The sequence below is a fragment of the Lathyrus oleraceus genome, chromosome 3 (genome assembly GCF_024323335.1).
Source record: "Lathyrus oleraceus cultivar Zhongwan6 chromosome 3, CAAS_Psat_ZW6_1.0, whole genome shotgun sequence".
Classification (NCBI taxonomy): Eukaryota; Viridiplantae; Streptophyta; class Magnoliopsida; order Fabales; family Fabaceae; genus Lathyrus; species Lathyrus oleraceus.
Genome location: NC_066581.1, coordinates 251,373,616 through 251,378,671, shown reverse-complemented (window position 1 = coordinate 251,378,671; position 5,056 = coordinate 251,373,616). Strand labels below are relative to the sequence as shown.

General features: G+C 39.2%; 1 long non-coding RNA gene across 1 annotated transcript; it reads right to left on the bottom strand.

The window, feature by feature from the left end:
• Positions 1 to 2,602: 2,602 nt before the first annotated feature.
• LOC127129128 (uncharacterized) lies at positions 2,603 to 3,727 on the bottom strand. The gene is made up of 2 exons (XR_007806181.1): positions 3,176 to 3,727; positions 2,603 to 3,067 (listed from the first exon to the last, which is right to left on the bottom strand). It is a non-coding gene; the product is annotated as an uncharacterized LOC127129128 (long non-coding RNA).
• Positions 3,728 to 5,056: the final 1,329 nt, after the last annotated feature.

Here is a 5,056-nt window from a genome sequence, read left to right as displayed (position 1 = left end):
AGGACGAACTTTTCTGCAAAAGCCCTCTTCAACCGCCTCTGATATAGCTGACTATGGCACATGGATGCCAGGCGTTTCTCATCGATGAGATTAAGTTGATCCAATCTTGCTTGTACCAATTTGGTTTCGTCCAACTTGACATCTGTTAGTATCCTCAAAGAAGGAATCTCTACTTCGATAGGCAGTACAACATCCATGCCATACACTAAAGAGAATGGATTTTCCCCAGTAGAAGTACGTACTGACGTACGGTATCCATGTAAGGCAAATGGAAGCATTTCATGCCAGTCCTTGTATGTTTGCACCATCTTCTGGACGATCTTTTTGATGTTTTTTTGGCTGCTTCGACTGCCCCATTCATCTTCGGGCGATACAGCGATGAATTGTGATGCTCGATCTTGAAATCCTTACACAATTCTTTCATCATCTTGTTGTTGAGGTTAGACCCGTTGTCTGTGATGATCTAATTTGGGATTCCAGACTGACATATGATTTCCTTCTTCAGGAAGCGGGCCACCACTTGCTTTGTGACATTTGCATACGAGACTGCCTCCACCCATTTAGTGAAGTAGTCGATGGCCACAAGGATGAAGCGATGTCCGTTCGAGGTAGTTGGATCAATGCGGCCGATTACGTCAATGCCCCACATGGCGAATGACCATGGTAATGTCAAGACATTGAGCAAAACCGGTGGCACGTGGATCTTGTCTACGTAAATATGGCATTTATGGCACGTTTGGACGTGACGATGGCAGTCAATCTCCATAGTCATCCAATAATAACCTGCTCTCAAGATATTTTTAACCATGGTATGCCCATTGGCATGTGTCCCGAAGGACCCTTCATGCATTTCCATTATGATACTGTCTGCTTCGTGTCTATCCACTCATTTGAGCAGGACCGAGTCATAATTTCTCTTGTACAACTCATTTCCGCTTAAGAAGAACTTAGCTGAGAGTCATCGAAGGTACATCTTATCCGTAGTGGATGCATCCTCTGGATACTCTTGCTTTTCCAGATATTTTTTGATATCATGGAACCAGGGGTGACCTTCTGACTCTTCTTCAGCCGCCAAATAGTACGCTGGCTCATCAAGGTAGTCAATGTGGAAAGAAGGTGCCTCATTCTTCCATTTGGCCTTAAACATAGAAGCCAAGGTAGCCAAAGCATATGCCAAATGATTTTCCGCTTGGGGAATATGATGGAATGTAACTTCATCAAAATACAGGATTAGCTTCGAGACATGTTCTTTGTAGGGGATCAATTTGGGATCGTGAACTTCCCACTCTCCTCTGATTTGGCAGATCACCAACATAGAATCTCCGTAGACTTCCAAGATCTTGATCTTTAAGTCAATAGTCGCTTCGAAACCAAAGATGCATGCTTCGTATTCTGCCATATTGTTGGTGCAATCAAAATATAATCTCACGGTGAATGGGAGATGAAATCCGGTTGGGTAAGTGATTATTTCCCATATTTCGTTTCCTTGAACATTAGATGCAACATCGAGCACGACCGTCCATCGCGATCCTAGTTCGGGTCCCCTTTCTGGTTCTAGAACACCCCAATCGCTGATAAACATGATGTCTTCGTCTGGAAAGTCAAAGCGCATAGGCTCATAGTCCTCCACGGGTTGATGGACTAGGTAGTCAGACAACACACTACCCCTAATGGCATTTTGCGTGACGTATTGGATGTCGTATTGTGTTAACGCCATCTGCCACCGAGCGACCCTTTTGGTGAGGGCAGGCTTATCGAATATATACTTGATAGGATCCGTTTTGGAAATCAAGAGAGTTGTGTGTGTCATAATATACTGTCTCAAGCGTTTGGTGGCCCAGACCAATGCACAACACGTTTTCTCGAGCAACGAATATTTGCTTTCGCAGTCTATGAACTTTTTACTGAAGTAGTAGATCATGTGCTCTTTTCTATCTGTCTCATCATGTTGTCCGAGAACACACCCCTTAGATCCCTCAATAACTGTGAGGTACATGTGTAGTACCCCAAAATTCGCCCCCTTCTCACTTTTCATATGACCCATAACTTGAAATCCATCCGCATTCATCCATTGTGCATACGAGTATCTATAGATTCAAAGCGGGTGATTGATTCAAACCCTAATCAGGGGGAGTTTTGATCCTAATGTGCGTTGCGGCTTGATTTGTCACATTGTGCTTAGTAAAATACCTAATTCACACATTCAGTTGATGGAGGTCAACTGTTGACTTTTTGGTCAACCAGCTGACCAAAGTCAACTGTCCATTCCTAAGTCTATAATGTCTCAAAGTCGATAACATGGGTCATCATCTATGCCTGTTCGACTTCATGATTTTATGATTATTTCCGCTTTGATTGGTCCTAATTGATTTTGGATTTTTAATTTGATGTTAATTGATTTTTATTCTTTCATTTTAATTTAAACTCTAGTTAATATTAGAATTGACATCAAATTAATGCTAACTATAGATTTTTCAAAGTGATCCTAAGTTTAAATTAGTTTGTTATTGGCTTTTGATTTTAAATTAATTTTAAAATTAAAATCATTTACCCTATTATAAAATATCCTACGTTTTAATTAATAACCAATACTCATTTCGACTACATATCCAACCATTACATCATACGCCCATTACCTCTTCATTCTCATTCATGGTTCCATATTATCCTCTCACATGCAAATAACATATATTCAACCATTCTAATTGCAAGCCATTAACATTTCATCACCTTCTCTTCTTCTTCTTTCGAATCTTCTTCACCCTAACCTTCTTCTTCAATAATTTCAAACACCTCCATAACCAAACTCAAAATATCCACTGTCCAAAGCCTCACCCATCATTCAATTGCAACCATCATCAATAACTGTGAATCCTTCACAAATCATCAATCTTTCTGACTCTGTCTCTTCTTCCCCAGATTTTTGATTCATCACCATTCTTCCACCCTGAAATTCACCACTCTTCATTCAGAGGATTTGCAAAATCACATATGCAAAAAGCTTTAATCTCCCTGCTTCATACTTCACCTTCTTCAACCTCTCTTCAGTCATCATCTAATAATGAATCTATAAACAGAAAAAAACCAATAGCAGGAAACGAATCTACCTCGATACAGAACATCATAAAAAAAAATCAAGAAGAGCATAGCGAGCATAGGAGAAGTAGGTGAATACCTGAGTTGAGAGTTCGCAGTTTCGATTCCATTTTTCCTCTTCGAATCTCCATTGCACCGCGAGTCCGCTTTGTTCTTCAAGCCAATTTGATCGCAATTTACGAGTCGCGGCATTGATCACCTCCTCGTTTTCTTCTCATGTGTATTATTCTGGGAGAGAAGTGAACACCGGATTTCTAGAACCTGTCTCCACGGTACAAAGTGAACCGCACCGGAGCTCCGATCCGGCGAGATATTTCTTTCAGTCTCTTGTTTAAGTCGTAAAGGCAACGCCGGGCAATACGTTGACGCGTACAATGTGTTCTTCATCCCTCAACCTATTTGCATCGTGCAATTTTGGTTTGGTATTCAATTCGAAGAAGGAGAAAACGATGCCTCAGCCGCCGCGATTACCTTCGTGGCTCTTCTTCGTGGAGGCGGTGTCTCGTTTGGATTGGAAATGACGACGCAACGTTGTTGATGCTCTATAGCTCCAAGATTGACGCAGAAGTAAAGATAAATCGCGTTGTGGATAAGCTTTTCGGGTAAGCGCTTTTATTGAACAATCATTCGCGTTTAGATCTTCATGGTCGTATACATCAAGCAGACACATTTCCATTGCCCTTTAGGTTTGAATTCCGGTTTAGGCCCAAGACCCAAACGAATCCTCTCTGGCTCGCACCCCTCCAAACTCCACACACCCAGGTCCATTCCATTTTGGCCTATTTTTGAAGAGATTATGGGCCCATGGCCCATTAACTGAACCATTGAGTCTCTTTCGTTATGCACACCCCAAATCCAGGCATGCACCCCTCTTTCTTTGCTATTTTTTAATTCTTGACCTTTATTTTGTTAATCGTGTTTAGATTTTAATTAGGATAATCCAATGATAATTAGATTAATTAGGCCTTAATTCTTGGTTAGTATTTGGTGGATTAGAACGTTAGCTTAATTAGGTGTAATTAGAATTAATTCACATTGTTAGAATTTTAGGATTAATCTAGATTTTATAATTTTAGTTAGAATTTTAATTAAGATTAATTCACATTTTAGGATTTTTCATCAGAATTTAATTAGGAATTTTAATTAGATTGAAATTAGAAACAATTATGCTTTGCTTAAATTTAGAACTTCACTATTCTCAACATAAGGATTAGAATTCAACTTTAGGTTAGAATCCCTTTTAGGCCATGAATAAAATAAGACATATTTTGTAATTGGCTATTTTACCCTTTTAGGCTTATTTTGTGTTGAAATTGCATGCTCCTCTTAGGATTAGAATTCAATCATTTCCTAATAATTGTAGGACTTAACATAGGCCCTTTAATCAATATTTTGCCATGCTCCCTTAGAATTTATAACTTCTAACTTAGAATGTTCAATCAACTTCTAATATATAATCCCTTAGGATAGTTTCTAACAATTACTAACTTTAACTAGATCCAAACTTAGTTCCGTTCAAAACTAAAATAAAACCCCTGATTAAATTGATCAAAACAAATTTTGATTAATTAAATCCTTTGAACTTGTATAATCCCACAGTCTAAATTGAGTGACCAAAAGACCCTTGGTTACTTAATAAGACTTTTCTTCAAAGTTGTGGAGCTCAAGGCCTCAAGTCAAGATCTTCAATCAAGGCATCCTCAGTTATATCAAGCAGCGAATTATTCAAGCACATAAAAGGTGGCATATTCAACTTATTCAATCACATCAAAGGTTGCGTCTTCAACACTTGTTAACTCAAAGTTAGAAGAGTGTGACACGAGCCTTAAGCAATAGAGAAGGAGTGAGACTGGAGTATTCCTACCCCTATTCTGAGTATCTTTGGGTATGGGACGTATGACCTAACCCTCATCGTATTCACCTCTATTCATAGACTTTAGCATAATTCTAACCATACAAT